We start from the raw sequence: 23,224 nt of genomic DNA, 5'->3' as shown, positions 1-23,224 counted from the left end.
TACCCTGAAAAAAATGTTTTATTCCCCCTAGAGTCAATATCTGTGCTCTTCAGAATGGACAAGTGATAATTGCTTTTATATAGTTTATCATCTAGGGAAAAAGGAAAATCTATGAGTATCCTCCATTTTACTTTTCCATATTTCAGTAATGGTAATCAGTTTATTTTATTTATTTATTTTTACAGGGTGCAGTTCATTTCACTGTAATAGCTTTTGATTTGTCCCACTAGCTTTGTTTTTAGAAAATATTGTTACACGTAGCACTCAGGAAACGTAGACATAGGAGTTATTGTTTTTCCCTAAAATGGCTGCCATGTACTGAATAATCACTCAATCAATGCCTTTGCTTAAAGTTCCCAGACATGAGCTCAGGAATCAACATAATCAACAATCAGTTATTTTTTGTTCATACCTGTTTAGTATTTGTTACTTTAGCATTTTGCCCTATGTTTACCAATGACCACAGCCATTACACAAACCTCATTGTAAGAGTCTGACATCAGGTAACTTCATATCTCCATGTTTGTCATTTGCCCACATTTCACCTTTACAACAAATCCAGTACTTCAGATGATTGAAATCTCATCTAAATATGTCACTTGACTTGACTTTTTCTAGTAGATGTATCTTAAACAGGACGCAAGTATTTCATGTTGCCATTCACCCCTACCATGTTCACGACTGAGTTAACTTTGTTTTAAAATTACTTACTCATGCAGCTGTGTGTAATGTAGCTTGATAAGACATTAGAGTTATTGAAACTTTGTCACAGAGCAATTTTAATGACTTTCACCCCATTTATAGCATGTTGATGGACAGAAATACTCAAACAATTTTGCAGCGCAGAACCCAGCCTATCGTAGTGCTGCCATCTTACTGACGCCTGTCTTTCTAAAGAAAGTCTGAGCTCTGTTGTCCCTTCCAGGCCAAGAAGAAACCCAACCCAGCTTGAAGCCTGCTACTGCTAAACCCTTGGACATGTGCTCTAATGTCCGCTCACTTGTTAACCAGTCATTTGAACACTGTAACTTTTGAGGTTTGTTTAATTTGTAATTGAACTGTATCCAACAAACCTCCAGATATACACAGAAAGCTAATTTTCAGGATTTTAATCTCAACATTTGGAATTATTGCCAAGGTATTATTCCTAGTGTTAAAACCATGAAAATTAAATCTAACAACTATTACTGCAGCTAACTGATCACTATTATAGCACTGAAACATTATAACCAAATCTATCCAAAGTATTCTGTAAATAACAGAGAAGAGCTTCAGTCTTCATAATCCTTCAGAGTACTTAATGTTTCTCATCTATGTTTCTGTTAAGCATTTAAAGGATTCTTTAATATGTTCCAAATTGTCCTAAATTGTATGCACAAACAGAACTATAATATTCAAAAACTAATTTACATAAACCCTATATAATGGTAGTAATAATTCCTTACTATTGCTAATAGTGATCCAAAAGATGTTACCAAGCATACCATAGCATCCTCTTAAAATACTTGTAATATTACCATCTAGCGTAAATGAACAATCAGTCATCACACTCAGGTCTCTCAGTTGCTCATTTTTTTATAATAGACGGTTATACATAGGATATGAATATTTGTTACTGCCTTTCAAAAGTGCAGGAAACTGCATTTAGTAGCATTCAATCTAATCGAATTACTCTTTTGACCCCACTGAATGAGTGAGTCCATATAGTTTGCATTTTTTAATGCTATTCTATTTTTGAATCATTTTTAAACTTTTCCAGATTCCCCTCACTCACTGAAAAAAGTTGACCTCAATATATTAAATAGGGGAGGGGGTACAGAACTTAGCCCTGCAGAGCACTTCTATTAATGATAACTCACACAGAAAAACATATATACTTTTTACCAGACAGCTCCTATCACAAAGCCAATTTTTAGTCCAGTTAATTACTTACCTGTTGATGTTCATATTATTCAGCTCCTTAAGAAAGGATTTATGAGGGACAGATTCAAATGCCTTTGATAAATCCAGGTTGATTGTATCAACACCTGACCCCTAACCTAATACTTCAAACCAAACTGGTACTGAAACTCAATCAGATTGTAAAGCACAATCTTCTAGAAGTGAATCCATATTGATTGATGTCCTGACCCAATTTATCCCCCTTCATTAGTTTAGTCCTGATAACCTTTACAAAATTTGTTTTCCATAAATTGCTACTTAGACTGATATGCCTCTATTTTCCTTACTGCACTTAGAAACTGGGCTATAATGCTTCCTTTCATACCTTTGTAATATAAACAGCAACTAGACTTTATTGAAACAAGTTGACCTGAGGTAAAATGAGCTTGTCATCCATTTTATTTAGAAAAAGCCATTGAGGTTTTAAGGTCTACCAGCTGCATCTACTTTTATTTTCCTTATTGCAGACACTACATCTTCAGTTGGGATAATATGACAGTTTACAGCAGATGTCTTTCAAACACTTGTAATTATTTCCAAATCCTCCACAATGTGGTTAAGAAGTGTACTGCAGGATAATTTAACCACATTAAATTAATCAAGGATCTCATATGTATTCTCTTACAAAGTCAGTGATCCAACTTTCTATCTGGAGGGGCCACAGCCCAGTGGCCTAGTACCATGAGCATCTCCTGATCAAGCTCCTGGAAGAAGCCCAAAGGATAGCCAAACTGGTTTATGTGGAAGGCTGAGAAAGTACATGACCAAAAACTAGATTACCCGGTGTTCTTTTTACCAGCAATCAGAAGAGGCAAGATAAACTTGATATAGGTACACAGCATCATGTTAAAGGACAACAACGGGATTCTGTTATTAAATGCTCAACGTCTCTGTCGTTTTTCTCCCTATTTACTGTCCTTGCTATGAATAAATAACAATGCAGCATTAAAATATTTTTAAATTGACTGTTTCTCTCCACTAGAACAGTACCTTACTGTACTGTGGTTGTTTTACTTTAAGAAAAATGTTATCCCGCCCTGGTAAACTTGCTGCAGTTTCCAATTCATTGATGTCATCAAGGCCAGTGAATACAGGTAGTTTTCTGGCCAATTCCCTCCCCAAACTGACTTCACCATGACCGTCCTAAAAACCCACCCATGCTGTGATGTCACAGCTCTATGGTCCTTCCCTACCCATAAGGAAAATAAAGGCTAGAACAAGGAACCAGTACATTAGTCAAGTCTCCTGCTGTGGGCTATCAATCATAGCAGGTAACAGCTCAAATTACCCTTAGCACTTTGACAGCTCAGGAAGTTAGGTGTGAAGGGGGATGGAAGATGAGTTGAAGTAGTACAATTCAGACTTCACAAAAGATTGTAATTTAGCCATTCTAAAAAGAAGCAGCAGTAAAAGCACTTTGAAAGTCTGTTCTGTGGCATTTGCACCATTTGTGTTTTAAGTAGTCATTGAATGGCATAAAATATTACTTAAAACTAACTGGTTGAAAGACAGCAGCGTATGCATGTAAAATCAATGCGATGACAGCCGCTTTAGGAAGAAAGAGGCCTGCGTGATGTAATTTTTTACAGACAAGCACTGCATTGTGGGATACCTAGAGGCAGACTAAACAGTCCGGATCACTTCAAGATGCTAGACCCCATGTGGTCAGACTCAGAAATTACATATAAAAATATTTAAAAACGTGTAAATAGTCCCAGAGTGGTGTTAAAATGTAGGTAACACCAAACCATGATGAAATAAATATGTTTTTTTGAGTCTGTGGGTGCAGTTCTCTTTTAAGGAGATGTAAAGGGTTGACCCTGAACATGAATGAAGGGCAGAGAAGGAGCACCAGCAGGTGACTATAGAAACCAACTACTCCCACATCTGTGGTTCCCCTTGAAATGATCAAATTTCTCTAAACTCGAAAGTCATAAACTTGAAACCAGAATTTCGAACATATGAAAGGGACAAAAAAAAAATAACACCTTTCAAATGTTTTCGAAGGGTGTGCTTCACTTCCCAGCACCCCCCATGTGGGGTCACCCCCCTACTTAAATATACCTACTCTGAGATCACACTATAGTGAGGGAAAGGGAAATCTCCCATTCCATGCTATACGAGTAAGCGCAAAAGGGAAGATTTTCCATTCCTCCACTAGAGTGCGGTCACGGGACATTCACATTTAAACTGCTAGGGTACAGGGGGACCTGGCCCCCTGCAATAAGGTAAGTTAACTTTTTATTTTTTTAAACCTAAGGCTCCCATTCACAATTTCGAGTGAATGGAAGTTCAAGATTCTGATCTCGAGGTTATGAATTTCGAGCTTCCATCCATTTGATCTTGTGAAGGGGAACCACATCTGTATATAAGCTGCTTTGAAGAAAGGATTGCTGATGTTAGGAATGCTCTACTCCCAGAATGATGAGTAATAAGGATTCCATGGGAGCATTCAAGAGATCATGGGAAAGGTGTGTTATACCCCAAATTACCTAGGCTAACTGTTCACATGTGCCACTAGACAAATGTTATGTGACATACTGTAATTCAAACCTCTATGGCTAGACGCAGGTATAGCATATAAACATGAGTAGCAACCTGAAATCTTGTTTTACATTTTACTCATTAGCGAGTTATTAAAATGTTTAAGTTGGCTAGAAATGCCTTACAAAACTCAGCAACTTTCATAATGCTGTGATTTATCTTTAGTTCTGTATATGTAAATACTGAATTAATGCTACATACAATGTTTTAAAGTATCATATTATGCAATTTCCCAGATTTGTTCTGGTAAATTTGCACAATTTATGATTGACAGTTGATAGTTATTTGGTTACTTCAACCTATAATCACTATCAAGCTTGTAGCAGGATGTTATTAATCCTTTCAAACATTTTATAAGCTCTTTGCTAATCAATAAATTGATGATAAAGTAATATGCTTTTATAAAACCCATGCCTTGGAGCACTGTGAAGTTAGTATCATAATGCCATTTGCAAACAATAATGGCTGACCTACTTATTACACTGTAATCTGTAACAGGCATGCTGGTGCTTGCATATAATAACATTGAAAGAATAATTATAAGTTCTGTCTCACTCAATAATCAGTCAAATTGTCCTTACTAGGTATGTGGATTTAGGTACTGCAGTGGATTGTAGTACTATAGAGTACATCTCAGACTTGGGTTTTCTTGTCATTTTAAGCACCTTAGTACTAGTGCTATTTAAAGAAAATATGTATTTACCATTTGATTACTACTCCAGATGTACTATAATTAGCCACAACATCTGTTCTGTTTATTATTCAGTAATAAGTGTGTCCACATGTTTACAGTTATTCCTGTTCACTGCTCACTTGCACATTAAACTGGGTATTTTTTTAGTATTCCTTTTTGATTTCCTTTCATATCTGCATTATCTGTGTGGATCACAGATTAAAATAGCTATGACTGTAAAATTTACTAAATTATCAGTAGAAGACATAAAAAGTAATTAGCCATTATCCATTCGGAGGTATATCACACATTTTAGTTCTACCAAACCTTTTGTTCTATTAGGAGAAGGCAGTTGTAAACACTAGCTAGTGACACTTTGAAACAGAAATTCATCATTATGTGTGATGGTCTGTTACACACACACACACACACACACACACACACACACACACACACACACACATGCACACATGCACACGCACACACACACGCACACCAAATATATTACTGCACTTCATTCCACTGTGTTTCAACTTCTATTTTTAAGTTTATCAAAGAATGAGAGGTATGTAATACCTGGAATGTATTTGCATGCATGTTTTTGCTTTGCATGTATGACACAGGTCATTAAAAAGGATGAATAAGGTTTTATGTTATTATTAAGTAGTGAAGCAACTTTCTTTCCACACACACACACACATATATATATATATATATATATATATATATATATATATATATATATATATATGTATATAGTCCCTGAATCTCAACCACTTTCCATTAATTTCCTACATAATGATTTTGGTGTCTTCAGTATTTGAATGGTGCATTATGATAAAAACAAAGTCTGGCAGGTTCCAACTGCATCACTGTATGGGCAGGTGGTAGAATGTGTGTATAAAAAGCACATGATTTGTTAAAATCCCCAGATATAAACATCTGATAGTAGTTTATGCTATATAATTTCAGTAAAGAAATCAGAAATATCTCATTAGATTGCTTCCTCTTATCTTTTGTTGGACATGATCGATATCATACATGTTTTACCACTGTATCAGACAAGAACAAAAAGAAAAACAAATGTGTCCATTTTTTTTGATTAAGAAAGACTAGATTTTGTCTTTTAATGACAACTATGCCCTAAACACATTTCCTTTCTTTTTACAATTTGTAATTTTTTTCCCTACAGAATGATCCCCATACATCCACATATTAAAAAAACACTGAACTTTCTTCCCATCTGTGGTCAGCTTCCTCAGCACACAGCAGGTTGGGACTGAATAGAAGATCATGATGCTGTCTTTAGGAATTTGTCTCCCCCGCTCTTAAATTATTTCACATATCACATTTGAAAATGTCTTGTCAAGGAAGAGATACATAGCATGGAATCCTTTGTTCATTTTGTTATTCCTCATCTACTGATGTCATACCCATTTGGGGTCTAAGGATTCACAGCTCTTTTACTGTGTACTGCCACTTAGAGCTGTATTCTTTCCCTCCCATGGAACCATAAACATATTAACCCCTTTGCACTTTGAAGGAGATGAAATCTGATAACCACCAACAGTAATTTTATTAATTAGTTGAGCTTTACAAGCCAGGAAGTACAAGAATCTGGGCGACTGAGTAAAGGGAGGTAGGAGAAAGACAGGACATGAAACTCACAAAATTCCATTATTTGAACAGACTATGTTATTGTAGTTTTTTTTTTACAGTTCAATTCACCAAGTACATTTCAGAGATTGTGCATCACATGTGCATGAAATAAATAGGTAAGTAAATGGAGCTGGGATCTGACAGGAGACACTAGGACAAATTAATATTATTAGTTGTGCCCTCATAGTCTATTATAGACAATAAGTAGCTTTCAGAAAAAAAAAAGATCATGTTAGGATGTCTTCCCCAGAGAGAAATGTTTACAATTAGAATGATTTAACAGTATTAATAGTTATCTTGCTGCTGACGAGCTTAAATTTATAGATCTCAAGATATTTGTTTTTGTCCATAGTTGTCCTTTAAATAAGAATAAAAGTACTGCATTCCAGAAAAACTGAGAAAAGGCAGAGTATAGCTGTCTTCTTGAAGGACATCTAAAATAAAAAAAAGAACAAATAGGTAACGAGGGGATCCTTCAGAATATGCTTTTTGGGAACAAAGTCTTGCATACCATTCAGTTAATAAAGTAAGCAGTAGAGAGGATGGCTCATACTGGTGACATTGTTCTCAAATGGACACCATCTCAGTAAGTTAACTATAGTCCACTGGTGCTGGTCAGTTTAATCTTAATGGAAAATCAAGAAACTGGTTGCCTGATTTGTTCATAGACTGAAAATATGTTAACACTGGTATGTAGCAGCAAGTAAGCACTGAAACTGATATTTGACTGGGAAGCTATTCAACTTGTTGCAGAATGTTTCATTTTAACAGATGGTTTAATTAATGTTACTAAAGTCATTAAAGAAAAGCAATGAACCTATAAATAGCTTAAGTATCAGATGTCCTTATTTCTTCAAATAGGTTGTATTCATAGATGTTGGTATATTTCAGAAAAGGCCAATCTGAGGCACAGTACAGTTGACTAGAGTGAAAGCACAGGTGTAGAAATAAGGTACATAAGAAAAGCTGGTGGTGGAATGCAGAAGTTCAGGAATTTATTAAAAGAAGGAAAAAATGCAGAAAAAAGTGGAAGATAGAAAAGACAGACCAGGCTAAGATGGAATACTGGTTAGCTAACAGGTTGATTAGCAACAAACAAGGCATCAGAGGCACTATACCAGCTTCTGGAAAGTGATTCAGTAGATGGCACAAAGAAACTCTTATTAGGGTGCAAGGCAAAGACAGAAACACAGAAAGATAAAAAATAGTCATCAGGTACCCTTCATAAGCGATACCAGCAACAACCTCCTCACTAGCCAACAGGAGATCAAAGACATATGGAAGGAATACTTCCAGCAGCTTCTGAATGAAGAAAACTCCACAGAAGCTGTACTGCCCCAAACATAGCCTACAGTGAAAGAGGAAGAAGAGCCCATCTTAGAAGGAGTAAGAGCCACACTAAGGAAATAAAATTCAGGGAAAGCAGCAAACTCAGATGAGGTCATGACAGGTATGCTCAAGACATTGGGTGAGTTAGGGGAGAAATAGCTCCAGAGAATACTTACAGCAGGATGAATAGAAAGGTGAATCTTAGATTACTGGGGAATAAGTATTCTAGTGGCTGTGTGCAAAAACAAAGGGAGTTCACAACTGTAAACAGTATGGAGGTATTAAACTCCTGTCACAATACATGAAAGTACTGGAGAGGGTGACTGATAAATACTTAGAGAAGTAGAAATTACGATGGGAGATGTGCAGTTTGTATTCAGATCAGGATGCAACACAACTGACCCATTGTTTTCAGTGAGACAGATATTTGAGAAGAAGCTATAGATGAGGAAGGAGTCCAACTGGACATTCCTAGAATGGGAAATGACATATGACAAAGTCCAAAGAGAACTGATTTACGCAGCCCTGTGATGGTTTGAAGTCCCTGAAACACTGATAGAATTAGTATAGGCTATTTACAAAAACCCAATGGCACAAATACGAACAGTGTTTGGACTCACAGTGGGGTTCCCAGTTGAAGCAGGTGTGCATCAGGGTTCAGCACCTTGCACACTGCTGTTCCTAGAGCTCAAAGGAGTTCAAATCTAGAATCACAAGGGGTGCAGCCAACTGCCACAGTGTATCAGGGACAGTGTGTGACAGAAGAATGCCAAAGAAATTGAAAAGTAAGGTGTACAAAATAGAGGTGCAACCAGTACTACTGCATGGTACAGAAACCTGAGCAGTGAAAGCAAATCAGTTACAGGTGATGAAGAATGAGTACCTGAGATGGGTGGTACAATGAACACTGGAACATGTGAAGAAATGAGGACATCAAAGCAGAAGCCAAAGTACCTTCAATTGTAAAGAAGATCGAAAAGAACAGATTACAGTGGTTTGGGCACATGTGCAGGAAAACAGAGGACACCCTGGTGAAGATTGGGAGAGACAGGAAGAAGGCAAGAGGAAATGAGGGCAACCAGCAATAAGATGGAAAGACTGCATGACAGAAGTCCTGTGCCAATTAGGCATGAGCATGGAAGAAGGTAAAAGAGTGCCAATGAACTGAGAAAGATGGCTACGGTAGACATGACACCCTGTCCCCATGTAGAAAAAGGCAAAAAAGTGGTTGATGATGATGATGAGCAAGACATAAATGAGAGAAGAGTTGGAAGCTCAAATAAAAGAAGCACTAAGAAGACAGACTAAGGTAGCAAGATCTTGCAATAGATCAGATGCATTGTATAAGGATCCAGGCACACAAGCTTGCAAAAACTGAAGATAAGAAATAGAAGAAAGACCCTTCATGTACACAATATCCCCAGACTGGTGAAAGAAAAGTACCTAGGAATATATGTACATGAAAATTGTTGCACCACTGTTAAGACCCCCCCCCCAAAAAAAAAAAGTGAATTAGGAAATAGATCATGTCTATCACATCAGAAAATGGACATGATCCAAAATTATTGGAGAGAGGAATAGAAAAGTAAGTCTTAAATCTGTTCCATTCCTATAGCTCAAAGGAATGGCTCCAAAAACAAGCACTAGAATTAAAGTATTTCTAGGAAACAGTAAAACAAGCAAAATGTTCCAAGATTATTTGGGAGCACTCCACCTTTGAAGCCTTAGTTACAAGACAATTAAATGCAGCTTGTAGTCAGTAAGAGTAGTTGCTAGGATCACATCCATATTTATTGTAATGCATAATAGCCTACAGAAGGAATTCATGGAATTTCTTAAGATAGAAACCCGAAGACTACTCACCTTTAGAAGCCTCTCACAGCAAGCTTGGAAGGGGGCAGAAAAGAAAGTAGACATAGGCTGGGAGGACCACATTGACACAGACTGGAGCAAGAGTCATCATATGAAAGGAAAAATTGGAAACAAGAGATAACTAGTCAGGGCAAATGCCATTTCAGCCCCTTTATAACTGTGTGCTAGATCCATGAATGAGTTCATGACTGATGCTATGGGCTGCTGTGCTGACTATTTTTAATACACTGTACATTTCTACAGCACACTGAAGGTTGCCACATGCAGACTAGTGACCCATACAATGAACACATAAGGCAGGGACATAATCTGGTAGCATGTCCTCCCCAAATTTGTACAGCATGGTGAGAAAATCATGAGAATAACATGGGGATACAGTATGGCAACCAGTTGCCCAGAGAACATATGATGCCATCGTCTCTGCAGGTGTTTTTGGGAAGCAGTGCAAGACACACATACACACACACACACACACACACACACACACACACACACACACACACACACACACACCACACGCGCGCATATATGTATGCACACATTCATGTACACTTATGTGAATGTGTAAACAAACACATAAGTAAACGTACACATACACAAACACACACATACACACGCACACACACAGACACACACACACACACACACACATGGACAAACACACACACAAACATGTGTTTCAGTTGATATCTGAGGGCATCACTGTTCTAGAAACAAAAAGAACATTATAGCTCTAAACAATAAAATGCTGTTGATTTTATATATCTCTAATAAAATCCTTCTGCCAGTGAATACTACACTCTTATCCTGAAGTACACAGGAGCACACACATACACACACACACACACACACACACACACACACACACACACACACACACACACACACACACACACACACACACACAATGTGCATACATATGTGTGTACTCTGTAGTACTGGACATCATCAGTGTCACTGTCAAAAGGAGAAGAAAGTACTCTAAGAAAGAACTGATGTTTTTTGTTGTTACACACATTGATACTGGTAGCTTAGCCACCTGCTATTGTTCATTGTTTGCAGAATGTTGACAACGAGTGGCAGGACAGACACTGGTATGATGGTAATGTGCACCCAACTAAAAGATAAGACGTTTGGTTATGCTTAATAATTTAGTGTGTGTGTGTGTGTGTGTGTGTGTGTGTGTGTGTGTGTGTGTGTGTGTGTGTGTGTGTTTCTTTATGCAGTGACAAATATAAGGAAAGAAGAGAACTGGCAAATGCATGCACAGCTTGAATATGAAAAACTCTTTGGCAGCAAGACTAATAGACAATGTATTTATCTGCCATTTATTCAAAACAGAATGCAAAAGATAGAGCGGGTGACAGTGGTGAAAGGCAATGCTGTATTGTGCAACATTCCCTCTAGTCATGGTGTCTGAAACTTGTTTTATGTCAGGACAGACTGGCACCTAGAAATATTCATGCTGCCCACAGAATTGAAACAGGTCATAGAAGTCTACTCCTGGTAGCATTTGTTAGCTGGAGTTAACTTAACAAGGCTTTTATGTCCTCCCTTCAGTAATAAATTCTGCGGTGATGGCTTTATGTGATGCAACATGGCAACCATTTGTAGTTAGATTAGAGATGCATGTTGCAAATGTTTATTCACTGAAGTACAGCATCTCTCCTGTTGGTTGTGAAATTAATTCTGTTGGTAAGTAACAATTTAGCTAAATTCAGAAATCTAAATATTCATGTTCTAGCATGTGCATAGTTTATATATTTCATCGCTATTTTTATTATTTGTTTAGAAGGGGCAATGATTCTGAAAATACTTCTGCCTAGCCAGAAATCTGTGGGCTTCCCTAGAGGGAGAAAGAGTGACTCACTGAAAATTAGATGGAAACCTACAAAAAATGTTGAATAAACATTAAACTATTTTTATCGTATGTAGTCAAGGGCAAAGCACTTATGTCTTCTTGATTATGCCAGAAGTGAAACAAGGGAGTACTGATGTTTCCACATGCTGTTATTAAGTACATATTATACTATGATTTCAACATCCTAGTTTAGTCAGAGACCTTAAGAACATTCTTCGGGGTAAGAATGTAGTATATACTGGCAGAATAATTTCATTAGAAATACATAAAACAATAACATTTTACTGTTCAGAGCTACAACATTCTATTTGTTTCTAGAACAGAGATGCCGTCAGATATCCACTGGAATATATAATATATGAGTAGACACTAAACAGACTATGTCTCTTGCTTTCTCCAGAGTGTGTGACAGAAGTTGCTGATACACATCCTTTCCTCGTACGCAAACCACAGAGGCATTTCAGTGGGGATTAGACAGAAACTAAACTATGTTTGACTTTGTAGCCTGGAGTACATTCCAAATGTTTTTATAACCACTCACTGATCAGAATGGCTCGAGTGGAAAATAATGATCATACTCTTTCAGGGTTCCACAGTACTATGCAACTTCCCTGCTTCATACTTTCATTTCATGAACTCTCAGCCTTAAAACAGCACTCTAGATTTTCACTCTTTTGCAAGTATGTCTTAAAGGTGAACACATACCGTGAAAAACATGTTTCAATCTACCAAGCAATTTGCTCACTATTCACACATACAAGTACTGCTTGACATCTGACACACCATGAAAGCTTCCTGAACTCTTATGACCGACATAAAGATTATCAGTCGATGTAAAACAGTTATTGGTCAGAATATGAATGCTAAGTCAGTAGATCTACAGAACATGTATGATAACATTATTAATACTTAAAACACCTTTTTGCTGCATTATCTTTTAGTTAAACAAATTTTCACTGATTATTTGACAGAAAAGCTGAAAGACACAAACAAACAAATTTGACAGTGTACATATTGCAGAACTACCATCATGCAGTCTTAACTTATGTCACACATACAGATCAAGGAACTTCCCTTGAGAATGCAGTTTCATTACATTAATCATTTAAAATCAACAAGAATTATACATGGCAATGAAAGAGTTATATGGGGACTTCAACTTCTTGCCCATAAGTACAGAATTTGTATATTCCATTTGGATGACATTGTATCTCCCATTTCCACAGTTAACACTACTTTTTTAAGTGTGTTAAGGCTAAAGCGGGTATTCTTTTGAAAAAGCTAAATGATTTTGTCAGATAAGGAGCATAAAGGATTATGATGGTCAAAGTCTTAAACATATGCTTAGGCCTACTGAAAAGTATTGATAGACTTGCCTGAGTTTAATCATACATGTAAAGCCATTTAGGGGAAAGTAAAAATACAAGTAAGCACAAAAGGTGATTTAATATCTCATTGTAGTGCATCGTTAGTCATTAGATACCAATCATTTATTATGCGTATCTCTGAACTTGCAAACAGCTTATTGCCTTCTTAACAAGATTGATGCTTATCCTTTCAAGCAAGTTGTATCAGAAGCCCTCTCTAATGGATGTATCAGAAAATGCTTTCCCATCAGTGCAGTCATAACAGCTGCAGCTGTGTAACAAAATGTACATGTCGGAAAGCTACTCTGTTGCAGAAAAAAAAATCTGCTGAGTGCATTAGTATTTTAAACCAATACAGTACAGTACAGTAAACAAAATGACATTCTGGTTTTAGAATAGCATGAAGATAAAATCAGAAATCTGAAATATGCATACTTATTCTTAAAAAGAAAGTCACAAATGAAATATAGTCTATCAATTGCCTGAATCATGCTTGATCAAACACTGATATCTTGAACCACAAAACAGTGAAAAGAACTCACCAATATCATTAAATCCTACTACATAATGCTAAAAGCAGTGTTTTTGCAGGGGCAAACCTTTCTAAACATCCTGCTATTTATATAAATATACTAATACCGAGACTGCAACTCAGTGTGGAAAAGGAAAAAAATCCCTTACCCCACTAAGTGCCTATATCAGCAAAGACAGTATTTTAGTGTAAGTGAATGAACCACATCCATTCACTTGCACTGATTAAACACATAACCATACACTTAGCTGAATACTTTGTAACATCAAACTAAATAATTTTTGATCTGGTGTTAATAACTAAATTTCAGTTAAAACCATGTTAGTGTACTACGTGGCAGCATACGTCTATATCTCTGCCTATATCTGTATATATATCTATTATATGTATGTGTGTGTATATATATGTGTGTGTGTGCGTGTGTATATATATATATATATATATATATACATATACACAAACACAGACACACATCACCCAACAAATGGCATGCATTTGCTAGTTTACTTTAAATGTATAAACAATATTTAGAATGAATCCCCTGGATATTTCTCCAATATTAACGGTTTATGCAGGGAGCAAGTCATCTGTACTATGGTGTTTTATCCCCACACCTCCTTCTTTTTATTAGAATCACAAATATTTATTTTTATTTTTTTCACAAAATTCAAACCTTTTTCTTTTCTTTGAACATAGAAAGTATAATTTTTAAAATGTAGCGACTGAATTTTTCTAATTTAGCACATATCGTCAATGAAGCTGAACTTTATATATTGTACTTCTATATACTGATAAAAGAGTATAATAAAGATATGTACCTGAACTGGAGTACAGATATTTTTATTTATTGTTATCCTTCCCATATCACCAGGCATTTATCACAACTCTACCCACATCGGACATTTCTCACCAGTCTGCATCACCAGTTACTATAACTCAACTCAAATTATGTTAAAATGAAAAGCTTCATACACTGTATGCATTAAAGCACAAACACACACACACACACACACACACACACACACACACACACACACACGTGTGCACGCACACACAAACACACACGTGCGCATGTGCGTGCTCACACACATAAATCCCTTAGAAATATCTACACTCACTTAAACCAAAGCCTTAGAAATGAAAGCTTCCATCATTATAGGATCATAGGATCATAGCAAGTTACTAGGCTACTGTCCCTGAGGCCCTTATAAGCCTATCCAATAAATTAGGCAGCATTCTCACAGGTCAATACCAGATGCCCCTGTCTGGCATGGACACAGGTGGAGTCCCTGGGGTGTATTTTCTATTTTCCAGCTAGTCATCCAGGTTCTTCTTAAAGAGGGATAATGAAGGACTCTGCTTGATGTGGAGAGGGAGTCTATTCCACAGATGGGGAGTATCTGAGACAAATCTGTCCCGCCAGCAAGTGCTATTGATGTCACAGACCAAGCTGAGGTTTTGCATGTGGGTCAAACGAGTGGAGTTTGGCTTCTGTCATCATCATCTTCTTTCAGTTGTTCACGTTAGGGGTCACCACAGCGGATCATCTGTTTCCATTTCTTCCTGTCCTCTGCATCATGCTCTTTCACACCAACTGCCTGCATGTCCTCTCTCACCACATCCATAAACCTTATCTTAGGCCTTCCTCTTTTCCTCTTACCTGGTAGCTCCATCCTTAGCAAAATTTTCGCAAATATACCCAGCATCCCTCCTCAACACATGTCCAAACCAACGCAATCTCGCCTCTCTTGCTTTGTTTCCAAACTGTCCAACCTGAGCTGACCCTCTAATATACTGATTCCTAATCCTGTCCATCCTAGTCACACCCAGTGCAAATCTTAACATCTTTAACTCTGCCACATCCAGCTCTGACTCCTGCCTTTTCGTCAATGCTACCGTCTCCAACCCATATAACATAGCTGGTCTCACTACCCTCTTGTAGACCTTCCCTTTCACTCTTACTGGTACCTGTCTGTCACAAATCACTCCTGACACTCTTCTCCACCCATTCCACCCTGCCTGTACTCTCTTCTTCACCTCTCTTCCACACTCACCATTACTCTGAACTGTTGATCCCAAGTACTTAAACTCATCCACCTTTACCAACTCTACTCCCTGCATCCTCACCATTCCTCTATCCTCCCTCTCATTCACACACATATATTCTGTCTTAGTCCTGCTGACCTTCATTCCTCTCCTCTCTAAAGCATATCTCCACCTCTCCAGGGTCTCCTCAACCTGGTCCCTACCCTCACTACATATCACAATGTCATCTGCAAACATCATAGTCCACGGGCCCTCCTGTCTAATCTCATCTGTCAACCTGTCCATCACCACTGCAAATAAGAAAGGGCTCAGAGTTGATCCTTGATGTAATCCCACCTCCACCTTAAACGTATCTGTCACTCCCACCGCAGTCCTCATTAATGTCATACTACCCTTGTACATATCCTGTACCACTCTTACATACTTCTCTGCCACTCCCGACTTCCTCATACAATACCACAACTCCTCTCTAGGCACCCTGTCATATGCTTTCTCTAAGTCCACAAAGACACAATGCAACTCCTTCTGACCTTCTCTGTATTTCTCCAACAACACTCTCAGAGCAAATATTGCATCTGTAGTGCTCTTTCCTGGCATGAAACCATACTGCTGATCACTAATCATCACCTCCCTTCTTAACCTAGCTTCCACTACTCTTTCCCATAACTTCAAGATGTGACTGATCAATTTTATCCCTCTGTAGTTACTGCAGCTCTGCACATCACCCTTATTCTTAAAGATAGGTACCAAAACACTTTTTCTCCACTCCTCAGGCATCCTCTGACTTTCCAATATTTCATTAAACAATCTGGTTAAAAATTCCACTGCCGTTTCTTCTAAGCACCTCCATGCTTCCACTGGTATGTCATCTGGGCCAACAGCCTTTCCATTCTTCATCCTCTTCATAGCTGTCCTTACTTCCTCCTTGCTAATCTGCTTCACTTCCTGATTCACTATCCCCACATCATCCAACCTTCTCTCTCTCTCATTCTCTTCATTCATCAGCCCTTCAAAGTACTCTTTCCATCTACTCAACACACTCTCCTCACTTGTGAGTACATTTCCCTCACTGTCCGTTATCACCCTTATCTGCTGCACATCTTTCCCAGCTCTGTCCCTCTGTTTAGCCAATCAGTACAGGTCCTTTTCTCCCTCTTTAGTGTCCAATCTCTCATACAACTCTCTATATGCCTTATCCTTAGAAGTTTGGCTTCTGTATATGCAGCAATTTCATCAAAGTGGGGTCAGAGATTGCTCTGTATACCAGACATAGATCACCTCTGAGGAGTCTGCATGAGATGGAGTAAAGGGACAGGGCTTTTAGTCTTGCGTGTAGGATAGATTTTTGAAGCCCTGGATTCTCCTGGTCAGGAACCTCTGTGGTCTCTCCAGCTGCTGCATGTGCTTCGCGAGGTACATGTCGAAAGGGGTGTTATACTTGATGATGGGCCTGATAAGGGAGGAATACAGGGAAGTTATGACTTCCTTGCTCCTGGAAGAAATACCCTTACTAATGAGGTGAGCCATGTGGAAAGCTCTTTGTACAATGGAGGCAACATGGTGGTTAAAAGTTAGATTGTTGACAAATCGGGTGCCCAGGTCTCTCACAGCTGCTTGCATGCTTAGGATATTGTTATTAATGTGATAATTTGCGGCGACATCACTCTCCCCAAAGGGGATGATGATGCATTTTTTGGCATTTAGTTTGAGGCCATTTTTCTGGCATCAGTCATTTGTCTGGGTGAGACCTTCTTGTAGTATGTCTACATCATTAGTTTATTTATTTTTATTTATTTTACATTTGTTGACCGGGCTAGTCCAGCTGGATTTGTGTCCATTTTCAGTGGAGACCTGAGGAGAAAAGCTCCAAGGATACAAACAAGATAATAAATATAACACATTTTACAAAGGCAATAAGCAAGAATGCAGTGATTTTAGTACAGGTAATACGAGTGTAAAAAGAAGACAAGTAAAACACCTAAGTAAAAGGAAGGCATTAGCTGCTTTCTGTACAAAGTTAGGTGTTATAAAGTTCAATATATAATACATAGTTGTTAAACCAAGAAATATATATATGGTATATATTTTATTTTTTTTTTTTTTTTTTATAACTATAGAGCTATTAAGTTATTTGTAGTCAGATAGAATATTGTAGTGATGGCTAGAGAATTATAATAGTGAATAGATGGAAGTAGTTAGTCAGGATTGGTACAAGAGCATAGCCAGAATTTGTTCAGATGTATTAGGAGTTGTTTCTTGAAGAGTGGAAGAGTGGCTAGAGAGGAGATGTGTGAGGGAAGATTATTCCATATTTTACCAACTGAGTTGGAGAATAGGTGATTCCCTGCAGAGTTAGTAGTTTTAGTAGTGTTAACTTGTAACTTCTCTGAAGAACGAAGTTGTTTCAGGTTATTATAGGGAGTTAGGAGGCTGCTAAGAGCAGGTGTTTTTGATGGTTGATATAGGATTTTGTGTGCTATTAGGAGTTGTTGATAGATAGGCTTATTAGGAAGTTCTAGCCAGTGTAAATGTTTTAAATTTATACAGTGGTGAGTTCTAGATTGAGATGCTGTAGCAAATTGAGCAATATTATGGTAAGATGTAGTCAGTTTCCTGAGGTTGCTTTTAGAGAGATTAGTGTAAATAGAGGAAGCATACAAAAGGGTGGAGATAAGATGTGATTGGGCTAAGGTGGTCCGTTGAGTTAGTTGAGTTGATAATAGTGCCTATCTTGCAGTCATCTACAAACTTGGACAGTCATAAACCTCTGGTTTTGGCTTGCACCTCGGAGAAGTATATCCCAGACAGCAGGGGCCCCAAGACCAATCCCTGGGGTATGCTACTCATTACGGGTCTTTAACTTGAGGTAGCTTCCCCTATTTTGACTGAGTGAGTTCTATCAGTGAGCCAGTTATCTACCCATCTGGTCAGATATGGATTTACACCAAGCTGGGATAGTTTATCTATTATGTCCAAGCAGGGAATAGTGTCAAAGGCCTTGGCCAGGTCAAGGTAGGTGGATTGCACCATCTTCCCCTCGTCCATGGCTTTGGTGACTGACTCTAAGAAGTCTACCAAATTTAATAGGCATGATCTCGCCTTGACAAAACCAAACTGTGTGGGATCAAGTATTTGGAGGTTACTGATGTTATTGTTAATGTGGTCCATGATAATCAGTTCCATGACTTTGCAAATCAGGCTAGTTAGGCTGATGGGTCTATAATTGCCTGGACATGATCCACCTTTTTCCAAAGGGATGACTGTGGCCATCCTCCACATGGCTGGGATGAAACTGGTACTCAGACTTAGGTTAAATAGAGTGCCTAATGGTGCTGCAAGTTCCTGCCGAAGGCATCACTGATCAGTATTAGCAAAAAACTATGGGCACTCATAAAATTGTCTAAGGCCAGCTTCGAGAGAAAAATTGCACAGGACACTAAGGATAATCACAAGGCTTTCTTTAGTTATGTTAGGAACCTGGGTGGTAATTCCCAGATATGCTCAGAATTAGTCCAAAATGACAAAAAATACACTGAACCCACAGACATTGCCAACATCCTAGCTGACAGGTTCAGCACAAACTTCTCCCCCCCCCTCCCCACCAAAAGGGCAAATATCTATCCCAGCAGAGTGCTGTCCCCTGACATCTCAGATGCTCAGGTAAGAGCCGCCTCTCCAAAGCAAAAACACAGCATCAATGGGACCAGACGGTGTCCCGGGCTGCATCCTACATGAACTCCAAGAAGAGCTAAACCCAAACATAAAACTGCTGTTCAATCTCAGCCTTACTACAGGATATGTGCCCAAAGAGTGGCGTACAGCAACAGTGGTCCCTCTCCATAAAGGTGGTGCCTCAACGCATCCTGGAAACTATCGCCCCACAAGCCTGACTAGCTTGGTCTGCAAAGCTATGGAAAGGATCATCATGGACCTCATAAATAAAGATATTGGGGACCTACAGACACTGGATCCTACCCAGTTCAGCTTTGTTAAGGGCAGATCCTGCCTCTTAAACCTGGTTGATTTCTTTGAAACAGTCACCAAGGCCATTGACGAGGGGAAGGTGGTCCACACAGCCTACCTGGACCTCGCAAAAGCCTTCGATACAATACCCCACTCGGGCATTATATATAAGCTCACCAGCTTAAATATAAACCCCTATGTCACTAGATGGATTGCAAACTGGCTCAAGGACAGAACCCACATGGTTAGAATTGCTGGAGCCATGTCAGACTCCAAACCAGTTACAAGTGGTGTCCCACAAGGCTCAGTCCTGGGACCTCTCTTGTTTGATATATATATTTCTCGGAGGTACAGGCCAACACGGAAGGACTGTGGCTGACTAAGTTCGCAGATGACTGCAAACTGGGCGCCATAATCGACTCTCCAGCCGAAACAAGCATCCTCCAAAAAGGCCTCATAGAAACAGACAACTGGTGCCAGAGCCATGGCCTCAAGCTAAATGCCAAAAAGTGTATAGTCATCCCCTTTGGCAAAAACAAAGTGCCCTCAAATTACCACATAGATGGTAATCCATTAAGTACAGAAGAAGTAATTAGGGACCTGGGGACCCAAGTTGATAGCAATCTCTCATTTGACAACCACGTGGCCAAAGTGGTTAGAAAAACATTTTATATAGCCCACCTAATCATGAAGGGATTCACATCTAGATCAGGGGAGGTCATCGTGCCTCTTTACTCATCCCTCATCAGGCCCATAGTTGAGTACAATGCCCCTTTTGGGATGTACCTTACCAGACACCTGCAGCAACTGGAAAGACCCCAAAAGTACCTCACCAAGAGGATCAAAGGGCTCAAACAGATGCCATATGCTGCCCGGTTAAAGAAACTCCAGCTCTACTGAGTGGCATACCACCTGTTCAGAGGCGATCTGTGCCTGACGTATAAAGTCATGTCCAACCCGGAATTAATGGACATGCTGCACCTCAGAAAATCCAAATCCCATCATGCTACGCGCTCGAGAGACTTGAACCTCAGCACTGAAATAAATAGGACATGCTGGAGGGACAGATTCATAACCCAGAGGCTCCCTTCACTCTGGAATAAAATCCCAGTTCAGGTTAAGCAGAGTCCCTCATTGACTCTCTTCAAGAGGAATCTTGATGAGTGGATGGGAGATCATAGGTTTACCCCAGGTATCACTTCTGTGTGACTGTTAGACAGAGGCACAGTATACTAACCTCGAAAAAGGGCATAGCAAAATAAATTTAAAATGGGTGGCAAAAGCCAAACACATTCTGGCTAGGCTTATAAATTCCCTAGGGCAGATAGCCTAGTATGAACCTATGAACCTATGATGCAGGAGGGTTCCTGTCACATAGTTGAACTTTTACAAGTTCGAACCTCATATGGTGAAGACCATAAATTTGAATTTGTAAAAGTTCGAGTATTTCAATGGAAATCTCCATAAGTGGAGGATTCCATTTTGTTCAATGGGGTGCGATCTCGGAGTTGGTATATTTAAGAAGCAGGGGGGTGTGGATGGGTGTAGTGTGGCTTGCTCCCCCTGCTTAAAACAGTTTATTTTGTTTTCCATTTTTTTTTTTTTTTTTTTATCCATAGTCGAAGTTTTGTAACTTCGAACATAATGGTTCAAACATTACATGTTCAAAGTTATTAGACTTTGACTATGTAATATAGACCCAATGCAGGATGCAGCCTGGGATGCTATCAGGTCCCATGTAAGCTGTGTTTTTAGCCTTTGAGAGGGAGGTAATGGCTTGGTCCCTAGAGGTGGGGAGGCAGGTACTGTGAATATCCTGGATTACTGATGGGGACACAGGGATGAAGTTTTCACTGAACCTGTCTGCCAGGAGGTTGGCTATATCCACGGCATTTGTGAGCATGGAGTCCTTGACCATCAGTTCTGAGCAGATTTGGGAGCTTCTCCTTAGATTGCTGACATGTGTGAAGAAGGCCTTATGATTGTCTTTAGTAGATGTGGCCAATTTGGACTTGAAGTTAGCTTTGGAGGATTTCACTAAAACCCTTATTTGCCTGTTTAGGCCAAGGAGAGATTGCTTCCAATGTGGCACCTGTTTCCTTTTGTTGTAGAGTTTATTTATAGCCAATGTCCACCAGACAGATTTACTCTTTCTTGAGGGGAAGGATTTTGTCCTGTCAGGTATTGCTGAATCCATGCATTTGTATAAATGATCTTATAGTACTTTGGTGTAGTTTTGGACTTTAGTGCCAGTTCCTACTGTTGGGAAGTGGGCTGTGAAGCTGTTTAGACCTTCCCTCAGTAAGTTGTAATTAGCTTCGAGTGTGTTATTTCCCATTAGTTTTGTTTTGTAGAAATAGTATTTGAAAATAATTTTTTTTTTTTTGGGAAAGAATATTTTTGGCAGAGAAAGGGTATTGGAGGGGGGGCCATGGGCTCAGCCAGCAGCTCCCAATACAGCATCAGTGCATGGTGGGAAATGGATATATTATCCATAAAAAAGAAGTTTTTACAATGTGTTTTATAAAAGATTTTATAATAAAAATTTTAATATTTAAGATTATAAAAATAATTTGAATAAAATAAATTCAGATTAATTAATTTTTATTTTAAAATTTTTTGATGTAGGATTATTATTGAATTTTTAGAATTTTAGTGAATTGAATGATGATAGATTTAAACGTAAATTTATGTAAAAAAGTAATGACAATACATACCATTTACATTTACAGAAAAAAGCACAAAAGCAAACATCAAACAAAAAAATAATATGAGGGCATAATATATATAGAAGCCATTGATATTAGTAGAGTTGAAGTTTTTATTGAAGAATTTCATTTTATAAGAAATAACAATTAGATAGAAATTTTGATATTAATAATAATGAATACAATAAGTAAAATTTTTGAAGAAATTTGAAAAAAAAACATTTTATTTTACAAAAATCAAAAATGAAAAAAAAAACAAAAAAATCTCAAAAAAAATGAAATGAAAAATGAAAAAATGAAAAAGAAATGATCAAAATGTTAAAAAAAATAAAATGAAAATAATAAAATCAATTGAAAATAAAAAGGGGATAAATTATTTGTAATTTTTGTATATGTTAATATGTTATTAGGCAGTAAAATGAATAAAAATATTTAAGAATACTAATAAATAGAAAAAAAAAATAAACATACAATTTAATATAAACAAAATAAAATATAAACAAAAATGTGTAAGTTTTGTAGGCCTGTAGTTTGTCATAAATATATTGTAGTAGTATTAGTATTATAATAGAATTGTAATTTAATGAATTATTGAATATTTATATTCTTGTGGTTAGCATTATATAGGTTTTATGTTATGTTGTACCTTATGTTTTTATTAGTACTACACTACCGTAGACCCATATGAGAATGAATATAAAAGATAAAAAAAAATGAAATAAAAAAAAA

Source organism: Protopterus annectens, chromosome 6.part0 (assembly GCF_019279795.1).
Source record: "Protopterus annectens isolate FY-2018-M chromosome 6.part0, PAN1.0, whole genome shotgun sequence".
Taxonomy (NCBI): domain Eukaryota; kingdom Metazoa; phylum Chordata; order Ceratodontiformes; family Protopteridae; genus Protopterus; species Protopterus annectens.
Note: the sequence above shows the minus strand (reverse complement) of the source record.